Raw genomic sequence first — 9,463 nt, forward strand, 5'->3', positions numbered from 1 at the left:
ATATTTTCCATATAATTTAGCTAAAAAACACAATTCCATAAATTTATCTATCATTTTTCAAAATTCATATATTATATGGTATGGAAAAAAAAATGAGTCCCGGAATTTACTTTAGTTGCCATATATCCATATAATAAAGAATAGATTGGAGTTGTGATTTTGATGATTTTCTTAAAATTTACCCTAAATTATATGGGTTTGACAACTTTAGAGAATTGGTTGAGAATGCTCTTACACTACTTGAGCTCGGCCCGATAGACTTCTCTAAAGCTCGATCTCACATCTATTATTATTATTATTATTATTATTATTATTATTATTATTTTCTTTTGGTTTATTTGATTAATCCATAATTCAAAGAAAAACTTAATTTTCATCTGCATATCTCTGACTGTTAATATTTCTTTCTTTTATTGAGTCCTCTGAGTTTGGTGTTATAATTTTTATCTGTCTGCATATCACTAAAACAACTAGGTATGCATGACGTCAACATGAAACATCATCAAATCACTTGCAGATCTGACACCCAAAGTTAATTGTGAGTTTTGATTACTGTGAACTAGAATTTTAGTAATTGTATTTGTGTAGCATACCATTACAATATAACAAAAACCAAAGAGGGTAACACAAACAAAGCATAAGTTAAGTTATTATTTAACACCCTGTAATTAATTTTAATTGAAACAATAATAGAAACTTACATTGTTGGATTGGTATGAAACTCGCAGGGTGTTTTTTACTTTTAGGGCTTCAAGCAATGAACTTTGTTCCCTTTTCATAAGAAACAAGAACAAAAAGACAAAGAAATGAGGTTGTCATATGCCATATATAATTAAATATTAGTTTCTAACAGGCATTGATATTTTCTCATAATGGTCGAAAATTTTTTGTATCCGTACATGGTTAACTATCGTTAAAAAAATTTTTGGTCCGGTTCGACCATCCAGCCGGGTCAAATTGCGTCGGTCATATATATAGATAAAAATGATAATCAAACAAAGCATTATATATAAAAAAATACAAAAAACTTTATTATAAATGCATAATTATTGAACAATATATCTAGCTTTGTATTTTCATACGAGATTTCATTTTCTGAAATCTAACCAAAACATCATCTAGTTTGATATTTTTAAGCAGGTTTTTTCTCAATGAAACAAATAAAACCATCGTTAAACTCTCATCGCCCATATGATTACAAAAATCGGACTTCACATACTCCATCGCCGAAAAGCAAATTTCAACGCTTACGGTTGCAATGGGTAATAATGATACGAGAGAACTTCAATTAACGAATAAACAATACACCAATGCAAATAAAGTAAGTGAACAAAATAATGTATAGCCGAAACATTTGTTTTAGATTAAAATGTTTAATCCATTAAATTCACCTAACCTATTACTTCCGCTATCATGCTCTTTTTTTTAATTAGCTTAAATGTTGATTAATTTGAGAGTTTGAGACTTGTGCTTAAAAATTGAGCATTTAAGCTTAAACTTATATTTAAATTGTTTCATATTAAACTCAAATTTAGTTGGTGTATTATTTATATGGGAAAAAGTGAATACGGTGTTGTTAGCCGTATATGCTTGAACGATAAACCTATCAAAATTACGTAGTTTTGATAAGAAATCTAATATTCAATTTAAATCATTTCCATTTACACTAACATTTTGTTTAACAACAATATTTTCTCCAATTTTTAAAACCAAATTATAGTCCCCGTTGAACACTAAATATCATCTCCATGTATTCGTAAATAAGTCACTGTACCTCAATGAGTTCATAATACACAGAAAAAAAAATCAAATTTGTTTACTTCAGGTCTTCAACTAAAATCATGTCATCTATGATAAGCATCACGGTGGAAAATTATCAAATTATAATAATATACTAAATCAATATAATTATACTAATATGGTTAGTATCAAACTACAGTGATCTTCACTGTTAACTAAATTAAAGATTTTCCTGATTGGGGAAATCAATTTACAGCGTATTGAGATAAGTCATAAATGGGATGACACAAATATATTATTAGGCAAAAGTTGAAGAAGGATGAACGACATTTGGAGAAATTGGTGGAGTTAATTTTGGAAATACTAAAATATTAAATTAAATTTTAATTAGTTTTAGTCAAAACTACGTAGTTTTGATAGGTTTATCGTGCAAGTATATACAACTAACAGCACCATATTCACTTACCCCTATTTATATACATTTATATAACTAAAGTTGTAAATATGTAAAAAAAAAATTAGAGTCGGTCTCAAATTTCATAAGGTTGTTCTCAAAATTCCAACAGAGTTGTTGTGTCGTTATCAAAATCACACAGGGTTTGGAGTCAAAATTATGCAGGGGTCGGTCGAGATTTTAACACATATATACTTGTAATTTTTTTTCATAGGGGTCGGTCGACCCCCCACCTCAAAGGATGGGTACGCCACTGCTAATAGGTAAGTAATCAGACTCATAAAAGGATTGATTAAAGGGAAAATTATCAATATAGATATACTTTGGAAATAGATTCCACTTTTATCCTTCGATTTTATCCTTCGAATGTTAGAATTCCAAAATTGTTTCTCTAACTCATCTTTTACCATGTATTAGGAAATCTAACACATCTTTGACGACGTGTTTGTAGACTTCCTAACACATCGTTGAAGATGCGTTAGACTTCCTAACGCATCGTCAACGATGTATTAGCATTTAAAATGCATAATTAAAGACGTGTTAGTCTCTTGTTTATTTTTTTAATATTATTTTAACAAACTAATTCTAGTTATATTTTTTTTTTATAAATTTTAATATTATTTCGAATATACCGATAAAAAATACTTATTTTTATCTATATGTTGGCATAAATTATATTTAAAACCGTGTGTTGTTAAATTTTATTGAACGTTTTGATATTAATTTGACACGGCTCAGGTTTAAGTAAATTTATGTCGTCTCGTAGACAAAAATAAGCATGTCTAATCAGTATATTCAAAATAATATAAAACTTTGGGAAAATCCTAAAATGTCCCATTTATAGAGATAGATTATAAATATGTCCCTCCAAAATTCAAATTCCCCATTTGTCCCTTTACTAACTCGTCTTCAGCTCTACGTTAGAAAATTGAGATAACATATTTCTTAATTTGTCGTATCACCGCCATGTTAGCTCAAAACTTATCGTCTCCCCTCCATGTTAGCTCAAAACTCGTAGCCTCCTCACTGTATTAGATAAAAAAAAATTACCTTGTCTTTTACTAAAAACATAGATCCAAAACTTAATTAAAAAATATTTTAAATTTTATTGGTTTTTAAGTTCTTGTATATTGGATTTTGAATAATAATATTATTTAGAAAACTCATTCATACCATCAAATTATTTTATGTGTACCTTTCTTAGATATATATTTTTTTTAAATAACAAGATTTATTATATTTATTTTTTTAGCTAACACAATGGATGGAGAGACGACGAGTTTTGAGCTAACCTGGATTGGAGACAATGAGGTTTGAACTAAGATGGTGGGGATGGAAACCATTTAATATTTCCCCAAAAATCCATTTTCCCGCTCATTTGCCATCTTCCTTTCCACGGGTTACAATAGCCGATTCTTTTGCCCTTTAACAACCTATTCCTAATTTTCAGCTTCCATATTCATTGAAACAATTCAATCGAATCATCGCTATCAATTTATAAAGGCCATCAGTCTTTGAGAAAACCTCATCCATTCGATTTGATCTTAATCAATTTTGTGGTGCACAAACCATGATCAACCATTCATGACCGTGATTTGTAGTGACACAAACCCTAATCTACCATTCACAGTTGCTCCGATTTGGGGGCAATACTGGTAAGACTCCCAGTTTATCTCTTTATCTATAATCGTGAATTTTCCCATGTTTTGATTTATGTTTATGTTTGTTAAAATATTCTGGTTTTCTGATCGATTCGATTCTCTAAATGAACAGAGGTGCACATTGTTGTTCTGTTATTTTGATTATTCAGGTTGAAATTATTTATCTCGAACGAGTCGAATAAAAAACAGCGGGTCTGGGATTCCGTATGTTTACCCCTTGTAACCAAAGTTATAAGTTCAACTTTACCACTCACGTAATAAGCAATCCCAAACAACTTTTAACTTTTCATAAAGTTATAAGTAACCTAAAATAAGCAATCCCAAAAACCCTCTTAGCTGAATGGGAGGGGGCCAAAGTTAAATTGTTTGTATTCAAGGATTTTAATTACTGATGAATGCATTGACTATATAGTGAAATTGTGTGTAGTTTAAGGATCTGAATAGTTATGTTTGGTCATTGTGTGGTTCCAGTTTGAGCATCAATGGAAATGATGTAAGTCATGCTTCAAGCATAAGTTGCTTTGCTTTCATAGTCGCATGTAAAAAGCCACCGGTCTACATTATCATAACAGAGTAAGTGTCACAAGTAACCCTGAGATTGTATTTAAACAATTTTTAAACCATACTTGAAGCAAATTATTAATATGTGAAAGAACAAATGAATACGAGTGATAAAACCATACATTAAGTTGTTGTTTTGGATGTTATAGCCTTGAGTTGCATCACTTGCATGGCTATTGGAGACTTTAACATGGTTGAATCGGTGTTGAATACGATAATTATCTTTCACATTAACTCTTTTTTAGTAATTGTATAAATTTGTTTATTCCAGCCTAATGATATTGTGCATGATTTGGGAGATCACAAGCCTCTTCTTTATTTGAGAGTGACACACATGGGGAGTATGCATTCAACTTTTGAGAGGTTTTACAATTACATGCCTTTGTACAATAGTGTTATTCAAATTTAGGAGAGGAATCATAGTGAGTCTCAAGTTTTGTTATTTTTTGGCGTGTATAGAATATTTGATTTACTATGAGGTCGGTTCTGCTTATTTGATGATTGTGTGATCTCATTGGCTATATAGCCTATATGTTACTTTTTTTCATCTTGATCCTTTTTTCCCCTGTGTACTAGGTTTTTTATTTAAAAGGAACAGGCAATAAGAACAAGTGACGAATAATTATGTTTAATGTATTTTAATTAAGGGAAAAAGGTAGAGATGAGTAAATGGTACCCGAAATCGAACCGGGTACTTTTAGTACCAATTTGTTACTAACCTTTTGAGATTTCGGGATTGGTATAGTACCAGTCTTTTACCGATGTATATTACCGAACCGGTACCATACCTAGCATTTTCGGTACGGGTATCGATATCCATTTTTGGTATCGATATTTTCAGGGAGATAATTTATTAGCAAGTTGTGGCAGCTATAACAAAATTAAAATTCATCTAATTCAATTTTATGTATTTTAACTATGGTTATGATAATAGATTATGTAGTTTTTATGCAACTTATATGTTCCAATTTATGAGCTTATATGCACAAGTTTTATGTAGCTATTTTTGACTGCTTTATGCAATTTTATTTTTAGCTTATTTTTATAGTGTTCAATGGTTGTGTCAATGCAACATTTTTACATAATTTTATAACAAGTAAGAGGCGTAGATTGAAATGGGCGAAGATTGAAGATGATTGTTATAAAGTTTAGTTTATTTGGTTTCAATGTACAAGTAAACTCTTTTCTCAAAAGATTTGAATTGAGGCGCCAAAACATGTTGCTATGGGTAAAATCGAGTAAGCCCAACTGGTTTCACAAACGGATGTCTTTTTGCTATGTACTAAATAATGAAAAAGGATACACCAAAAAACGGTGATGTGATGTTTTTTAGAAGTTTGTACAGGAATTCCTTAATTGCAACCTTTTTGCTTAATAAATTGGATGATTTATATAGTAATTTAGTTGATTGTATAAAGTTGGTTGAAGAGCTAACTAGAGCAAGCTACATAATTAGGCGAAGGAAATACACCTGCATTTCTTTTATTCTCTTTAAATTTTATGGTGGTTAGTTTCATTACTTAGAATGAATTATTCATTAATTTGTTTGTGGTATTAAGTTTAATTGGGGTTGTTTGGTATTACCTGTAACATGGTATTAATTATAAGAATTATATACATATTTTGTTATTATATTATTTTAATTGTTCAACCCGTGTAGTACACAGGTACCTAACCTAGTGAGCTAATATGGAGAGGAGGCGGCGTTTTAAGAAACATGTCGTCTTGATTTTTAACGTAGAGCCGAAGACGAGTTAGTAAAGGGACAAGATGGGAATTTGAATTTTGAAAGAATATATTTGAAACATCTCTCTAAAAATGGGAAATTTTAGGAATTTTCCAAAAAAATTTATATATTATTTTAAAAGTTATAAGAAAAACACATATAAGAAGAATTAGTTATATTAATATAACATTAAAAAAACATACAAGAGGCTAACACGTCTTTGACTATGCATTTTAGATGCTAACACGTCATTGACAATGTGTTAAGAAGTCTAAAATTTTGGGGAACAAAAATGGAATATCCTTTCAAAGTAGGTCTATTTTGAGAATTTTCCTTTGAAAATACTATAAAGTCAAATAAATTATAAATTACATAAGGCGGAAAAAATTAAATGATGATTTTGTCCAATGAAAAAGAACCGCGTGTTAGCCTTATAAGACCATGCGTGGTGGTAGAGGGAGAATGAGAGAAGAAGCGTGTCACATGGCGCCCGTTTAGCAAGAAGATGAATTGTATTTTAGGGGTGAGCGAGATTGAGAGATTAGTGGGTATATGAATAAAAAATTAATAAAAGTGTGGCGGGCCCTCAACATTTGGACGAGAAATATTTCTTGTCCATCCCCAATCTTGTTCACTTCTCGTTAGGGGGGGGGGGGGGGGTTCCTTCCCAATCTCCCTCACTTCTTGGTCCACTACAGGTGGTTTAAACTGAATTATCAACTACGCCACCCGTTAAACTAAAACTGAATATTGAATTGTCACGAAGAATGTTATTTAGAAAATATTATATATATATATATATATATATATATATATATATATATATAACATCCCATTCACTCACTATTCATGAAACTTCAATTAAGAACCGTCGATCTTCTTTGCCATCAACACGTGTAAGCATCTGCATCACCACTTCACTTTCTTTTCTTCCCTGGTTCTTCGTGTTTGACAACTAGATTAAGGGGCTGTTTGTTTACATCTGAATGGAACCATTTAAATGTAAACATCTGATTCATTCAGACTTCAAACTGTTTGGTTCCAAACAGAAAAATATCTGAATGGTTAAAATTAGGTCTGAGTCATTCAGACTTATTGTTGTTGCTGAATAGGACAGAGATTCAATCAGATTTGACTCATTTAGATCTGAATAAACCAAACAGCCCCAGTGGTCAGAGGGTTTCATATCCATCAAAAACCCTCTCCAAGTAAGCCCTATTTTTCAAATTAGGTTCTTACACATTTGGATTTTGGAACCGTGCCCTGTTTTTTTCCGAAACCTAGGCACGTATGTCATCCCCACCATGGATGCTATGCTTTAAAACAATTAACAACTTTCTTTCTCCGATCTGTTGATCTGCAATCAAAGGTATTATTAATCGATCTGTTCCGTTTATATTGCTTTCTTTAGGTTCCATTTGGTTTCAAATTTTCAAACCGTTTTGACTTTTGAACTATTATCATACCTGGTATTGGAATTGAGGCTAAGAAATTGGGTACTGAAATTGAACCAGGTTAGCTCAAATCTTCCGCAGATTAACATGAATTAGACAAACCTCATATTCTAAGTAATCTCATTCCCAAAATGTTAAAAATTAGTTTTTACAAGTTTTTGAATTCAAGACATGTGAGCAATCTTAATTGCTATTGAGAGGTGAGGTGTATGCTCTACTAATTGATTTATAATTACTTTGTTAGGTTGTTTTTTTTTTCTTAAATTTTTTTACTTTGTAATATAGCAGCTTCATTGATTTCAATTGTAATATATGAGCCACTGATCCTTCATAGCTAGCAAATATTAGGTCTGTTATTTATTTCGTGTTTGTTTTCGATATCATCTTTATAAGAACAATTATTTTTTAATCAAGTCTAATGCAAATTTTTTAATAAATGAGTCGAATACATGTTCAAACTGATGTCATTTTGTATAAGGCCAAAGTTGGACTATTGTAAAACCTCTTTGTTTTACATGGTTGAACGTGCAGGTCACAACTCGGACTGAGAGCTTTAGTTTGTTATCCTCAGGGCGGGTATTATCTTAGGTAACATTCCACCGATGTAAAAGTGTTTAATCTTATACCATGTTATTAAAAGAATTTTAACTCTTAGTACAATCCCTACTTGAATATAAAATATTATATGTGTGTATATGATGACAGATGGAGAACAAACATGGCAATAATGACAGCAGCTGTGATCCTGTTACAAAATCTTTAATGTGGCTACATCTTTGGATACAAGGGTGCCGTGAGTGGCATGTCAGCAAAAGGACAATTGATCCAATTGTAATACTAACTTTCAAAGATACTACACTTTGTTGTTAATAGCTAAAATCGCAGTATTGTAAGTTGTTTATCGTGATATACTTCAAATGAAAACTGAGACTACATTTGCAAACACACAACGCATACACAACATAATGACCCGGCGCAGCAACGCGCGGGTAAAATAACTTTGCTTTGAGAGTCAACACCTCTAATTCTAAACAGCTCTTGACGAGGAGCTTTTAATCAATGAATTTTTTTAACAAATTTATTTTATATCTAAAATACTCTTAACCCTGTATTACAAGGATTTAAACTCACCATCTATATTTTAAAAGTGTGAACATCATACTAGATCAACTAGTCTTACACAAAAATCTATTTTAATCGAGAAAGTTGGACCTTATTAATGCGGGTTTAGATAATGTTTAAAATTATTATTATTATTACGATTTTTTTTCAGTGTAACGGAATATACCATTTGTATTTCAAACGGAATATACCGTTTGTATTTAATACACTTTATTATTTCCAACAATCCATAAGTTGTTACTAATATTCATTTTTAGTTTTCAACAAAATCCAATGGTTTAAATTGAACATTTTAATCCAATGACTTATACAACTATTTCATAGGTTTTAGGAGTAAACCATGTGTTCACAATTGTGATAAAGAAGGAAGCTCATGTGTTTATAATTGTGATAAATCAAGCGTCAGGTTCAAAGCGAGACAAACTAGCTCACACAACAGATCAAGACCAGGAGTAGACCATAATGAATTTTATGTTAAACGTCAAACATGTTTTAACTGTGGCATTCCTGGTCATATTGCTAGAAATTGTGCACACCGTTCATATGTCCCATATTATGGATATCATAAGAGGAATGTGCATTGAAATACCTTCTACAAATATGCTTCTAATAAATCAAGATATTATGAGGCAAATCCATCTGACGATGATCGGAAATAAAACAAGGATGACATGTTAAGCTCTCATCAGACCAAGCATAATACATTTTAGAAGCGTGATGAAAACTCGGTTTCGGTCCCTAAAAC

At 31.1% G+C, this 9,463-nt stretch overlaps 1 long non-coding RNA gene across 1 annotated transcript; it reads left to right on the forward strand.

The window, feature by feature from the left end:
- The first annotated feature begins 7,814 nt into the window (after positions 1–7,814).
- LOC143616428 (uncharacterized) lies at positions 7,815–8,522 on the forward strand. Its single transcript, XR_013150661.1, has 2 exons — positions 7,815–8,184; positions 8,302–8,522. It is a non-coding gene; the product is annotated as an uncharacterized LOC143616428 (long non-coding RNA).
- Positions 8,523–9,463: the final 941 nt, after the last annotated feature.

This window comes from Bidens hawaiensis, unplaced genomic scaffold (assembly GCF_021521415.1).
Source record: "Bidens hawaiensis isolate Kalapana, Puna unplaced genomic scaffold, B.hawaiensis_p1.1 tig00047296_1, whole genome shotgun sequence".
In the NCBI taxonomy this organism is placed as follows: domain Eukaryota; kingdom Viridiplantae; phylum Streptophyta; class Magnoliopsida; order Asterales; family Asteraceae; genus Bidens; species Bidens hawaiensis.